The sequence below is a fragment of the Pristis pectinata genome, chromosome 15 (genome assembly GCF_009764475.1).
Source record: "Pristis pectinata isolate sPriPec2 chromosome 15, sPriPec2.1.pri, whole genome shotgun sequence".
Taxonomy (NCBI): Eukaryota; Metazoa; Chordata; class Chondrichthyes; order Rhinopristiformes; family Pristidae; genus Pristis; species Pristis pectinata.
Window position 1 is genome coordinate 24,803,990 of NC_067419.1, and position 16,170 is coordinate 24,820,159.

Consider the following 16,170-nt stretch of genomic DNA (forward strand, 5'->3'; position numbering starts at 1 on the left):
GGGTCGACCTGGCTTGTATTCATTAGGTGATCTCTGAAACTGGATGGACTGGATCTGTGTGTTTAGGAGTGGGTAGGAGGATATTTCTTCTGACTGGGGTGTCCAGAATGAGGGATCACAGTCTCAGGATACAGGGTAGGACATTTAGGATTGATATGCAGAGTCTGGTGACTTTCATTGGTCTCTGATAACCATATGACTGAGAAGACTTTAAACTGATTCTTTGAGACCACAAAAGCTCACAATGATTGCTGCTTTGTTAGTGATTTTTTTTAATCAGTGATTGGTTAATGATGCTTGCTAACTGGCCCATCAACTATATGCCATTAAGGAATGAATTGACAGTTACTGGTAGCAATGAACAATTGGAACTAATGTTTCTTTTGTTTAGCTTCCTTATCATTCCAAGTAATATGGTAGCACAGTACCTGGTTTATTGGACTAACAAGTCAGAGCCTGGATTGGTGATCTAGTCTCTGGAAACACTAGTTCAAAATCCAGCTCAGTGGTTGGGACAATAAGTTCAGTTAATTAAATAAATCAAAGTGGAGTTTATTGTCACTTGCACAAGTACATGTATGCACAGGTGTAATGAAAAACTTACTTGCAGCAGCATCACAGGCACATAGCATCATATTAGCAGCATTCACAAGAAAAACTTGTACACAATCTTTTCAAGAAGGAACACAATTAGAACAAAATAAAGTCCATTTTAGTGCCAAGTGCTCATAGTGTTGCTAAACTCCAGAATAAGATGAGTGGAAGATAATCTGGCTTCTTTACATGATCTGGTCATTTGATTTTAGCCTCAAAGCAAAGTGCTTGTGACTCTTATTTGCCCTCTGAAATGGCTTAGCAAGCAACTGAGTTTAAGAGCAATTAGGAATGGGCATTAAATACTAACCTTGCTAGCAATGTCTTCATCTTGTGGATGTTTTCTGCAAATTGCATTACTGATGTTTTATTATGGTGATCAAGATTATTTTCTGGTTATGATTATATACAGACCTTACCATTTCTTTATGTCCTGTAAGTTACTCCTTTGACCAAACTTAAATCACTTGTCCTTTTATCTATTTATGTGGCTCAGTATTACCTTATTACACCTGTGAAGCAACTTGGGGACTATTTTTAGGACTTTACAAATACTCATGGCATAATGCATCATTATTTAATAGAGACTTTGGTTTTAAAAATAATCTTGCAATTAGTATTCTCCCTTTCAGGACCTTTAAATTTCTCAAAGGACTTGCAGCCTAGAAAGTACTTATGGGATGTAGTTAATATTACCAGGTGCTTTGGAATGAATGCTAAGGTGTATCATAATTATGTAGAACCACACAGACTTGATCAAAAAAAAAAACTTTTGTTCAGCTCTGCAATAATGTATCCTAAGTGCTAATGAGATCAAAGTTTTTGTGAATATTGTCACTCTGCACTTCAAATGGGGATATTGCTGCATGGATAACAACGATGGAATATTGTTGGCTGCCCTTTTTACATTTTGATTGAGACTTGTTTAACTTGCCTTTCATTACAGTAGCTATCATATCGCATAGCAAGAATGTCAAACTTAATTGCAGTGACTTTAACAGAAATGGATTAGGTAAGAGTGGAGAGATACTTGACTGTTCCTGTGTACTTCTGTTTCCAGTGTTATTTGGAAGACGTTGCAACAGATATGCATTTCTCTGAAAGCTCTGTCTTTTGAAGAAGAAATAGAAAAAACACATTCAACTTGCTCAAAGTACATGTGAAATAAAGTGTAGATATGAACAGAATGGCTCGGGTTTTATTAGACATGCCCAAACTGGCCCATTGTGAGCTATTGATTAAAATCTCAAATGACAAGGAGCAAGCGTACAGGAGTGAGATAGCTGGTTGGTGTCACAACAGCAACCTTGCACTCAATATCAGCAAGATCAAGGAATTGATTGTGGATTTCAGGAAGGGGAAGTCGAGAGAACACACCAGTGAGGGGTTAGCAGTGGAAGGGGTACAGTAGCAGCTTTAAATTCCTGGGTGTCAACATCTTTGAGGTTCTGTCCTGGGCCCAACACATTAATGCAATCTCGAAGAAGGCACTACTTCGTTAGGAGTTTGAGGACGTTTGGTATGTCACCAAATTTCTGTAGATGTAAGGTGGAAAGCATTCTAACTGGCTGCATCACAGCCTAGTACGGAGGCTCCGTTGTACAGGGTCGCAAGAGGCTGCAGAGGGTTGTAGACTCAGCCAGCTCCATCACAGACGCAACCCTCCCCACCATCGAGAATATCTTCGAGAAGGGGTGCCACAAGAAGGTGACATCCACTATTAAGAACCTTCACCATCTGGGACATGTCCTCTTGTTGTTACTACTGTTGGGGAGGAGATACAGGAGCCCGAGGGCCCACATTCAACGATTCAGAAACAGCTTCTTCCCCTCCGCCATCAGATTTCTGAACAGTACCTCATTGTTCCCTTTTTATTTTTGCACTATTTATTTATTTGTTAAGTTACAGTTTTTTTATGTCTTTGCACTCTACTGCTGCTGCAAAGCAACCAATTTCACATCATATAAGACGGTGATAATATTCTGATCATGCTCAGAGCCTGGGAATGAATTCCCATTCACGTTATCTTGTATGTTGCCATTTCAATGTCCAAAAGAACAAAGAAAGCCATTGCTAACAAAATGCTTAAAATACAAGTTCCTGGCAAAAACAACTAATACATATGAGACACGAGAGACTACAGATGCTGGAAATCTGGAGCAACAGACAAAGCGCTGGAGGAACTCAGCAGGTCAGGCATCATCAGGACTGGGTCTCAGCCCAAAATGTCGGCTGTTCATCTCCTTCCATAGATGTTGCCTGACCTGCTGAGTTCCTCCAGTACTTTGTGTGTGTGTTAATACATATGAGCACATATCTGCTTGACCACACAATGTGAAATGGGCATTGAGTCTGGAATTTAGAAAAGAAATCCAAAGTAAATAATTCCATGTCATTGAAGCAGAACAAGTGGGTAGGAGGAGGTCAGGAATTCAAAATTCTCATATCACACACCAGTGGAGTTGCAGAAAATCGTGGTTTAAATGCAAATTAAACATTGTGAAATAAACAGCTTCCAAATGTTTTTATTTTTTATTTCTGTTTAACTTTTGGCTTGATTTCATTAACCTTGGTATTTTGTACATGGGGAAAAGCCAATGACAATGCTAGGAAGATAACATAAAAACCCAAACATGTAACAACTGGGTATTCTACATGCTGAGAATGAATGAATTCTGAGCACATTATACTTCTCTCCGGTTATCCCCATAGTCTTTTGTGCTAACTTCCAAAATGAAACCAGATTATAACACCTGATTTAATGCCCTGCCTACTAACTAATGGTTAGGTACGTTGCCTGCTGTGCTTAGAGGGGATAACATTTAAACCTCAACAAGAATGTTAAGAATACCATCATCTACAATAAGAAACAGTGGATTGGATAAAGAATTGGTGCTGTTGTGTGCGGAGAATGTACATTCGAAGAAATCTGTCACATCAGGTAATCTTGTCTTTAGACAAATGGTATGTTAAGGTGATAAGGTCAGATAATTTCCATAACTGATAATGAATAAAAATTTAATTGTACAATGACTGAGATAATCAAATTATCATTATGGAGTCACTGGTCTTCAACATTGGTAGAGTATATCCTATAACAGGTAATTACTGTTAGAGTAGTAGCATGATGGTCTGAGCCCTGTGTGTGCATAAAGCAAATGTACATAACCATCAAAACGTGACATAAGAAATTGAATTTAAGTATGATTTAAGCCATAGATACTTAATTATTGTTGTAATTATCTTAAATCCATTATCAGGGTGATAATGTAAATCATGTCTGTTTAGCTTACATAATTTCTCATATAAGTTCTCATAAATTTCTTGTATAGAAAAAAATACCTTTAAGTGTGATCTAAGATAATGTTATTCCCTTTGAAACGATGCTAATGTTCACTGTGACCACAAGATGGCAGACAGGTATTATATATTATAAAACCTAATGTATTCAGTGTCAATCATGCAAACAAAAATGGAGGGATGCACTAAAGTTTTTTGTTTCTTATTTTCTCGTTTTCTAGGAGACAATGGGACAGACTTTAACCAATGAACAGCTAACCAGCGAAGCACACCAGCTCGTTCTGAACACTCCTGTAACATCTTGAGGTGGGGATCTCATTAAGATACAGGTGCCCAACAGATGACCTGCTCAGCTCACTTGTTCTGGTCTTGTTCAATATCAGATGGCTGGAAGTCGACACAACCAGCAGGCAGGTAAGTCTGTGTTCAGATGTAATGCTGCTCTGAGCACTATAGAAATATTTTTAATCCTTGTTTTGCTTCTGCTCCACTCCCATATTTTACTGAGTAGGCTGTCCACAGCTCATGCCGTCTTCAATGCACTGTTAAAATTCCATTATACGTTGTGGGATCCCAATTTGAAGGATATTTTAGTGTCTGGTTCAGGCAAGCCTCATTGACATCCAGTGGAAATCATCAGAAAAAAATGATAAAATGGGAATGGAATAACTTTCTTCATTGATTGTTAAAATCTGAAGCTTGATGTTTTATCCAAGTACCCGATGATTGTGCCAATATCCAATCATTATCTTCAATGATTACTGTTGCATTTTCAGCATAAGTAAACAGCTTCCTCACAGAAAACATTGGCATCATGATCATTTGCTCTTATAGTTTTAACAAATTAGTTACAGCACTTACAGAAGTCCGTTAATTGTTGTTTCGACTGTTAAACGAGAATCCAACAAATTGGAAGGAAAACCAATGAAATGGTAATAAACCATATTTCCAATTAATATGAAATTGGATCCATTAGCACCCATAGGTCTTACTATTCCTCAATGTTTGTCTAAATTGAGGAGATGAAGAACCTACCGTAACCTCTTCATCATTGTCCTCTTTATGTGTTTGTGTGCAGGAGGTAGAATGTCAAAGGTTGTTTGAGGGGAGTAGGAATGTTGGATGGAGTCATAGTTGGCCAGATCCCAGAGGAGACGAATCAATTGCCTTTGTTAAATGCAGTGTCAGAGTCAGAAAGGACATGAAGTTCTGGAATAGTGTGATTAGGCAGGAGGGAATAAGGAATGCTAATTCCATTGCAGTCCTTCCTCTAACAAAATGTTTGGAACATGGGCTTGTCATAACCATCACCCTGTTTCATCAGAGAAACGAGTACAAGGCCTAAAGCAACCCCCTTGCTTCAGGCATTGGGACTGGCTGGATAGTCATCATTTGAGTGAAGGACTGAAGGGATACAGCTAAAATAGGTGTTATTGACAACAGCTTTGATATTCACTGTTATCTTCATCAAAATGGCCGTTACATAACAATGGTAACAGAAAAGGTGCCATATGAGAAACAGTTTTGAAGAACTCAAAGACCTTGCAGATAAGGCTCTAGTTAGACAGCATCTTATGGACAGCCTGTTGAGTGCCAACTAAAAGGAGCCACTGAATGCCTACTGCGCCTGGTCTGCCCTGAAGTCTACCATAACTATGGAGACACTCTTGGCTTCTTTACCAAGAGACCTTGAGAATGATTTGATGAGAATCACCAAAGGGCCCTGGAACTAATTAATCATAAATGGAAAGTGTTCTTGGGCTAGAAACACCATTATATCTTAAGGGAGGAAAATAAAATTGTATAGGCCAAGGTCAAGCAAAATAATCAATGACTTAAATAACACAGAAGATCCAGCAACTAGATACTAACCATGAATGGGCATGGATTCTCCAGCTAAACACCCAATAAACACACCAAGAATCCAGTCAAGTTAGAGCCAAGAATGGAGGAGAACTTACCAAAGACACAGAAGTGGTCACTGCCTTTTAAAAAAACACTTTGAAGATTTTTTTCCAATCTTTGGCATAAGTGTCATTGACTTACTTCTGTAGTAGACAGTCATGCTGTTTTACCACCCGTTCAACTGCTAAAAATGGTAAGGCTTCCAGTGCAAATAAAACTCCTCCTGAAGTCTAAACTATGAGACAGAAGTACTTCTGGCACCAATTCATGACCTCATCTCTTCGTCTGCTTTATGCCATGTGACCCCAGGAACACTGTAGTTGTGACCATTTTCAACAAAAGAACCAGTTTAATTGCAATAATTTTTAAGTTTATTTTTCAGGATCTGGAAACCACTGGCGAGGTCAGCATTCTGAATTACCCTCAAGAAGGTGGTGGTGGGCTATTTCCTTGAATTACTGCAGTCCTTCTGGTGAAGGTATTTCCCCAGTTTGGGTGGGGAGTACCAGGATTTTGACCCAGCAATAATGAAGGACTGGGGTTAGATTTCCAAATCAGGGTGGTGTGCAACTTGAAGGAGAACTTGCAGGTGCTGGTGTTCCCATTTGCCTGCCACTCTTAGCCGTTGTGGTGGTAGAGGTCATGGGTTTGGGAGATGCTGAAGGAATAGCCCAGAGAAGAAAATGCAATGGATTTTGTCATTGATACACACTCCAGCCATTGAGCACTAGTGGTGAAGGGAATGCATGTTCAGGTAACTTGATGGGTTATTAGTTAAGGTGTCTGCTTCTCAAGAGCTGCATTTATCCAAGCAAATGGAAAGTATTCCATCACACTCCTCACTTGTGCCTTGTTGTTGGTGGAAAAGCTTTGGACTGTCAGGAAAGGAGTCACTTGCTACAAGATATCCAGCCTCTTACCTGCTCCTGTAGCCACAGTGTTTGTGGCTGGTCCATTTCAATTGCTGGTGGGGATTTAGTGAGAGTGATGTCATTGAATGTCAATGGTAGGTAACTAGGTTCTCTGTTGAAGTTGATTTTTGCAAATTACAGAGTGGTCTCCCCGCACTGCTATGGAAAACTTCATTGCAAGTCTCCTCCTCAAATTCCTCCTCCCAGTGTCTGAAGACTCCTCCCAAAATTGCATTGGGGATTCAGTCCACTAGGTGGTACCATAGAGAAGAAACCAAGAAAAATACAGAGAGAGCAGACCATTCACTCCACTTGGTAATTCAGCATCACCACTCCAACTCTCTTCTTAGTCTTCCTCACTGTAATAATGCACATCAGCTCAGACAGAGTGACATTTGTCTACAAGATGAGTGGGAAACTGTTCAGCCTTCATTGTCTTGGGACCGTAAATTGGGAATGGATACTCTTGGGGAAATGCACAACAGAAATATGGAGGCTATTTAGGGAACACGTATGGGATTCTCGATAGGTTTGTCCCACTGAGACAGGGATAGGATGGTAGGGTGAGGGAACTATGGTTGACAAGAGAGGTAGAACATTTAGTCAAGAGGAAGAAGGAAGCATACTTAAGGTTTAGGAAGCAAAAATCAGGCAGGGCTCTTGAGAATTATAAGGTAGCCAGGAAGGAGTTTAAGAATGAACTCAGGAGAGCTAGAAGGGGACATGAGAAGGCCTTGGCTAGTAGAATTAAGGAAAACCCCAAGGCATTCTATGTGTACATAAAGAACAGGAGGATGACTAGAGTGAGGGTAGGATTGCTCAGGGATAAAGGGGGAGACATGTGCCTGGAGGTGAAGGAGGTAGGGGAGGTCCTTAGTGAATACCTTGCTTCAGTGTTCACTAGGGAAAGGGACTTTGACAAGTGTGAGGGCAGCGTAGAACAGGCTAATGTGCTGGAGCATGTTGAGGTTAAGAAAGTGATAGTGTTGGAGCTTCTGAAAAACATTAGGATAGTTAAGTCCCTGAGGCTGGATGGGATATGCCACAGGTCACTATGGGAGCTGAGGGAAGAGATTGCTGGGGTATTGATGATATTTTTATCCTCCCTGGCCACAGGAGTGGTGCCAGAGGATTGGAGGATTGAAAATGTTGTTCCCCTGTTTAAGAAAGGTAATAGGGATAATCCTGGGAATTACAGGCCAGTGAGTCTTAAGTCAATGGTGGGCAAGCTATTGGAGAGGATTCTTAGGGACAGGATTTACAAGCATTTGGAGAAGCATAAGTCTTATTAGGGATGGTCAGCATGGCTTTGTGAGGGACAGGAGCCTAATTAGCCTCACAAGCCTAATTGAGTTTTCCGAGGCGGTGACAAAACAAATTGATGAAGGTAGAGTAGTGTATATGGACTTTAGTAAGGCGTTTGGCAAGGTTCCCCATGGTAGGCTCATCCAGAAAGTCACGAGGCATGGGATCAAGGGGGACTTGACTGTGTGGATTCAGAATTGGCTTGCCTACAGAAGGCAGAGGGTGGTAGTAGATGGAGAGGATTCTGCCTGGAGGTTGGTGACTAGTCGTGTTCTGCAGGAATCTGTTCTGGGACCCCTGCCCTTTATGATTTTTGTAAATGATTTGAATGAGGAAGTAGAGGGATGGGTTTGTAAGTTTGTAGATGACACAAAGGTTGATGGTGTTGTGGATAGTGTAGAAGGTTATCATAGGTTACAACAGGGTATAGACAGGATGCAGAGTTGGGTGGAGAAGTGGCAGATGGAGTTCAATCCAGAAAAGTGTGAAGTTATACACTTTGGAAGAATGAACTTGAAGGCGAAGTACAAGGTTAATGGCAGGATTCTTAGCAGTGTGGAGGGACAGAGAGATCTTGAGGTCCAAGTCCATAGATCCCTCAAAGTTGCCGCACAAGTTAATAGGGTGGTTGAGAAGGCATATGGTTTGCTGGTCTTCAGTAGTCTGGGGATTGAGTTCAAGAGCCACAAGGTAATGTTGCAGCTCTATAAAACTCTGGTTAGATCACACTTAGAGTATTGTGTTCAGTTCTGGTCACCTCATTTTAGGAAGGATGTGGATGCTTTAGAGATGGTGCAGAGGAAAATTTACCAGGATGCTGCCTTGATTAGAGAACATGTCTTATGAGGAAAGTTTGAGCAAGCTAGGGCTTTTTCTCTTTGGAGTGATGCAGGATGAGAGGCGACTTGATAGAGGTGTGTGAGATAATGAGGGGCATAGACAGAGTGGACAGCCAGCACCGTTCCCCCAGGGCGACAATGGCCGATACCGGAGGACGTCTATTTAATGTAAGTGGAGGAAAGTTTAGGGAGATGTTATAGGTAGGTTTTTTTTTACACAGAGAGTGGTGGGTGCCTGGAATGCACTGCTGGGGTCGTGATGGAGGCTGATACAGTAGGGACGTTTAAGAGACTCTTAGATAGGCACGTGAATACAGTATAATAAAACGGTTATTGACTGTATTTATGTGGCTGGTCCATTTGAATTGCTGGTGGGGAACTTAGCGAGGGTGATACTATTGAATGTCAATGGTGGGTAATTAGGCTCTCTCGATGTAGATTTTGGAAATTATGTGCACACTATGAGAACAAGCTCAATGTCATTGTTGACTCATTCTCTGAAGCCTAGATGATGGACCTTTCATTAAACATATGGAAAACAAAGGTCCACTACCAACCTAGTCTCTCATCAACAATTTAGATTCAAGTTGAGACAGTGGAAAATGTGTACCACTTTCCGTATCTCAGAATCTACCATTCAGTAAATACCAACGTAGATGAAGAAATTCACCACTTTCTCTGGTGTGCCAGCACAGCCTTCGGATAACTAAGGAAAGGGGCTTTTGGAGTCCAAGACCTTAAACCCAGCACCAGGCTTAGGGTGTACCAAGCAGCTGTTATCCCTACCCTCCTGCACACCTTGGAATCATGAACAGCCTACAATAGGCATATCAAAGCACCAGAGAAGTATCACGAACAAAGTCTCAATAAATCCTTCAAATCAATTGGCCAGGCTGATAAAACATTCTCTCCCAGGACAACAGAACTTGTGTGGAGGCTCCAATCACATGCACTCATTTCTGGTGGGTGGGTCACACCAGTCTCCTGAAACAAACACAATACACCAAGCTCCAGCATGGAGAAGGATATCTAGTAGGTCAGAGAAAGAACTGTGAGGCCAACATCAAAGTCTCCTTGAAAAATTGTACCATATTCACTGACTCTCAGAAATCCCTGGCCTGTGACTGCTCAAAGTGGAGAAGGAGCATCACGGACGGCACTGACCATCTCCAGTGTCCGCAACATGACCACACAAAGGCCATTCACAAACAGCCAAAGGGCACACAACGTCCCAAAATGTTTGCCTGCATTGTCAAATGCTATCTGCACCACCTATGACAAGTTTGTTTCTGATAATGATGCTTAGTTTCAGGCTTTTTGGTTCAAGCATTCTGAAAATGAATTCAAACCAAAATCAATAGGAAATGTAGGTGTTGAAAATCAGTTACTAGACTAAATTTATGGTTGTTGTTCATTAAATATGTATATTGTTAAGTTACTTGTATGTAACTGTTGGGTTAAAAAAATGAGGGAAGCAGAGGATAGTGCATTTTTTAAGAATTGGCCTTCTCTCTCTATCCATCTGTGTGTTTGTATTGTGATCTTCTTTGAGACCAGAGTCATGTGGTGTGTCTGCTTCTCAACAATTTAACTCTGTTACAGACATTAGTCTAAAGATTGGATCTATTACTTTCAGTTCTTCATGCTCAAATCATCTATAAAAGCAATTTAACTCAAATTAGGTCATGCTAGCAAATCAATTTCTGGTGAACTCATGCCCATTCAGGAAATTGACTTGGGTACTTCCGTGGACAACTCATGTTAATGTGCCTGACGATTCTCCAGTGTCAGAGTTGCACCTAGTGATGTCCCTACTCACATACCACATTTCCTCCCTCGGCGGTATTTATTAGAGTTTATGGGTGTGATCTACAACCTTCACTGAACAGTCATGGTAAAACTTGGAGTATTTTGTGTTACTTTTTTGCATTTGTATTTTTAAAAAAACACTTCGTTGACGTTGGAAGACCACACCCTGGTGGCTGCTCAGTGTACCCGGACTGGTCTTTATGCTGATGTCAAGGTCAACTTGACTCTCATCTTCCTCACATATGATCATTCCATGTATCTGCAGCAGATCTCTGCCATGTCTTCTAATTTCTGCACACCACAGAATCTGTATTTGTGTGGAGATGTGTTGTTGTATGTTGATTTCTGTGATGCCATCTTTGGTACTGGGATTTCCCACAAGTGCAGGCAGCCACTGACTCCGCTCATGTGACCATAATAAGAATACCAGTTCACTAACCACGTTGGCTAGCTCCCTGCCTCTCCCTCATTCTCCTCCATGACAACAATAATCTGTGATGCTAGTGTTTGCTGCCATAGGCAGTGTGCCTTTAAGGTCCGATGTCCTTCTCAGACTGGTGTGCAACAAGGTGTCAGAAGGCATGTTGACTTGAGCTTGGTCCCTCCGGGAACCACACAGGTTCTGCTTTAGTGCATGGTTCTGTATGTAAAAGACTGTTTTAGCATATTTTCGGCCTATTTCATAATTTGTGCTGACTATGATTGGGCATTAGCAGATATTTAGCATGCCAAGAAGGGTGAAATCTACAGTAAGCATTCAAAGACTATAGACTTGGAATAGTTTTAGTGGTATTGCCTCTATCTCTTTGGGCACACATATGTTGTGTCTCACCGCATTTGTAAAGACCACACTGTGGATGTTGTGGTAACTGAATTAACAGTCCCGATCTTAGTGTCAAAGTCCATGAGTTCTTCAGACCTCCTGAGTGTGGAAGGGCCAGAGGGGTGTAAGAGGTCAACGGTAGCTGAGGAAGGAAGCCAGGAATTATCTTTGCATTTCAGGATGATCCAGGGACCATCATTTGCAGGGGAGAGCAAAGGCTAGCAGTGGGAACTCTTTCACATAAACAGGCAGGGAATAGATGGATGCAGGCCATGTGCAGGCAGATGGGATTATTAGGTTGGTATCATTGTTGGTGCAAACATAGTGGGCCAAAGGCCTGTGCTGTACTGTTTAATGTTGCCCTATCCATCTGTCCCCTACCCTCCCTACAATGTAATACTAACACGTTTTCTTTCCTGACAAAGGGTCTCCAACCTGAAATATTTACTCTGTTCTCTTTCCACAGATGTTGCCTGTCCTTCTAAGTGTTCCTAGCATTTTCTCTTTTTATTTCAGATTCCCACTGCTCTTTTGATTTTCATATAAAACTTTCAATGTGCCTGGTCTTGCCAATTATAGGACAAAGCAATTAATATGAAAAACAAATTAGTGCATCTAATTTAATTCAGTTAGTAAATTGTGAATATGACTTTAGTTATTTGCCGGTTAAGGTATCAGATAGTACATTTTTTTTCCACTTATGTAACCGTAGGAAGTTAGCAGACAAATCATCATGTTCAAAGAATTAAGGAAAAGTGCTATGTTCAAAGCACTGTGTTCAAAGAAGGCCAATAACCTTGTGCATGTGTGCATTAAAGAGCATTTTTAATTTTCCTGTTCAAGTGTCTAAATAAAGAGCTGTCTTCTTATCTACTCCCTTTGCAATTAATTAGACAGTGAAGTCATGGTGCCATTAGTGCAGGGTTGCCTGAGGGACAGGGCAAAGTGGATGCTGGCAACTCATTGGTCCCAGTGGTTGGTATGAGAGGTGTCAGAATAGATCACTGACATATATATGCCTATGTGTATTGCAGTCACTTTATGAGGAACAATAGTCACAGCATCATCAGTGAGTGCATTGAAATAGTGTATAAATGGACACAATTTGGAAGAATTATAAATTAAAGGTGCAGATTAGGGGTGCAAGCCTTGATGAAGTGAGGACATAACTCATGCCACATGGTAGTAAAATTGCCAAAGCAATGCATTAGATCCTGTTTGGAAACTGTATGTGGTATGCTTGTCTAGGTCAATACCAATGTTGTCATATCTAATCCAGAGAATGAAAGTTTTGACACTGGATTTCATATTGTGAATCTTTTATACTGACGTCTTCAAATTTAGTCTTTGAAAGAGACAGTTTTGGAAATGACAGAAAATAATAATGTCACTCTGGTAAAAACTAAATGCTATTTTCAATGATCTACCTATGTGTTATATTTTGATAAAGTGATTAACTGAGGAATACACAGGAAGAGAAGAACATTATAGTCAGCTGAATGATTTCAAAATGAAGCACGTGTGCTCTAATCAAATGATTAATGGAGTGCCTGGAGTAATTTCTACTTCATAAATTACCATGAAATGCATTTTTGAGCCTGGTTATACATTACTGTGGCTCTTTGGTTCTGCTAGGATTCCCTTATTCTCCATTGGCATTATAAAATGTGATCCTCCTGGTTAATATTTGACAATAAGATAGAATGAGAAACTGGTGACTCGGATCTGATACAATATGGCAAATTGGGAGAAAAACAATTCTTCTGACCTCCACAGCTGGAGAATGTGTACTTTCTGGAGGCTGACTTTCTCATGAATCCCATTAGACCATGGAGGAGAATAAGAGATGGTAGGAGTTACTGGGTTAATTAGGAATTACTGGGGATGTGATGAACAGGTATATGGTTCTTGATCACATGGTTCCACAATCTGATTGATTCCAGGGACATCAAGTGTTAAAGATACAATGCTCATTTGTCTTCAGTCTGTCTAATTGAATAGACTCAATGGTGTTTCCGAATACAGTACTATATGCAGTCAACCAGTGTTTTAAATAGATATTACTTATTCCATAGATGAATCTCAAAACTGTAAACCATGCATAAGAAGTAACATTTGTCCAAACTATAATATGGTACTTCATTCCTTCTCTTTATTCAGTTGTGGCACTTGGGAATTTATGGAGTTCGAATGAGTAAGTGCATCAATTGATTTCATTGATTAAGCAGTTAATTGCTTTGAATGTGCCCCAGTGACTCTCCACAAACTGACTCTGTCAAAACAGTTTATTTCTGAAATCTTCTTTAAGCATAGATAATCTGCTCTTCATTCCCACTACTGTAAACGATAATTCTATTCAGATGAGTTTCTTTCACCACAGTGCTTGATTTCTAGAGAAGATACACATATCGCAAATAAAAACAGCAAATGCTGGAACTATCCAGCAGATCAGGCAGCATCTGTGGCGAGAGAAATAGAGTTATTATTGTAGGTCAATGCCGCTTCCTGAAATCATCAGAACCTGATGAAAAGTCATCAGTCTGAAACATTAACTCTGTTAATCTCTCCACAATTACTGCCTGCCCAGCATTTCTGTGTTTATTTTAGATTTAAAGCATCTGCAGTGTTCCATGGATTCATTTGAACATAAGTAATGTCATTTCAGCCCTGATGGACAAATTTAATTATTTAATGGCCAAATCAGTATGACTGACCCATATTTCTGCTTTATCTCACATGATTTGACTTTGTGTTTTGATTGGCATACTTCTGAATATCTTTTGCCCCGCAGAACATGCCCCCAAATTATAGAACACTTTGGGCCAGCAAGCAGAAAAGTGTGAGTGCGGGATGGCCACTGGTGGTGATTTGCAGACAATGGGCCCTTTCCAGTGAAATGTGGCCCACTGTTATTCTGACAGATAAATTCTGATCAATTCATGTGTTTGGTAGACTCTATCTAAACTCAAGTTTGTTGATGGTTCTTCCTGTCATGGACTTCCCTGCTACTATTTTAGATTCCTGTTCTAAGCATATAGAGCTGGAATCTGTTGGGGGGTGGGAAAGTAATGGTGAGGGTATTAGCACTCAATACCATAATGCAGAAAATCTGTCAGCAACTTCTGGAGTGCGCTGCTAGGGCTGGTGGTGGACGCAGATACAACAGAGGTGCTTAAGAGGCTCTTAGAGAGGAATATGAATATGCAGAGAATGGAAGGATATGGACCATGTGCAGGCAGAAGGGATTAGTTTAATTAGGCTTAATTAGTTTGGCACCTATCAGGGATAGAGGGCCTGTTCCCGTGATGTACTGCTCTATGTGAATAGGCATATTTATAACTAAAATATAGCAATCCAGGTTGCTGGAAGTAATTCCCTACACTGGAAACATCTACAGAAATTAATGAACTGACCAAGAACCTGAAAAAAAACAGAAAATGCTGGAAATACTCAGCAGGTCAGGCTGCATCTGTGGGAGGAGAAGTGTTAATGTTTCAGGTTGAAGACTCTGTCAGAACTGGGAAGGAGACAAAAGAAGCTTGTTAAGCTGGAGACACAAGAGACTGCAGATGCTGGAATCTGGAGCACTAAACAAACTGCTGGAGGAACTCAGTGGGTCAGGCAGCATCTGTGGAGGCAAAGGAATGGTCAACATTTTGGGTTCAGACACTGCATCAGGATTGAGCGTGTAGAGGGAAGATAGCCAGTGTAAAGAGGTGAGAGGGATGGGTGAGGCAGGGGCTGGTACCAATTAAGGTGGGTAATGATGGGCAGATAGTGCCAGGTTGGGGGAGGGTGAAGGTAGAGACAGGCTGGAAGGTGATAAGTAGAACCAAATAAGCGAGGAGTGATGGGCAGATGGAGCCAGGTGAGGGAAGGGGGACTTCAGAGACAGAGGCTGGTGGGTGATAGATGTGGATTGTCATTTCCTCAGATACTTTGAAATTCCACAAATTCTACAATTAATGGTTTATATTTTTAAAAATTTGTACATGACTTAATCTCATGCGTAGCTATTTCGTGCTCATTAAGAAAAATAGTTAAAATTATACTTTTCACATGGAGCAAAATTTATTAATACTTATTATGTCCTGGTTTGCTGTCAGAGAATTCTTCAATGTGATTGGTTGCTGAGCCTGCTTGATGACATTGCTATTGCTGATTATAAGCAAATCCTCAAAAATAGAGATGATATCAAGAAATCCCACCACACATTTTATTTAGCCTTTGAGGGCAGCTTCCTTTGATGTCAGCTGTGAATGCCGCAATTCTAAGTCAATAAAGGCCTTGAGTCTACAAACATATTTTTAGATAATTACTTATAATTTGGTTTATAATTGATAAATATTCTCAGTCAACCTTCCTCCTTCAACAAATAATCAGTACCATTAAAAAACAGATGATCAAATTATTGATCCCATGGTTGTTTACAATTTGTTGCTGTTATAGAACAGCTGCCCCATTATCTACACGACAGTCATTGGAGTTCGAGTTAGTTATTAGGTGAAGTCTTTTGTGAAGTGTTGATATAATAAAATGCCAAGTTATGGATGTATTATAAGTAACTAAGAATGTCAGACATTTCCCAGGATAACTGCTTACTTAGCATTTTCTAACTTTGCAAATTGGTGAACTTGAAGTAACAGAAAGAACACATGTATCTTCAACCAAGATGATCGCTGAA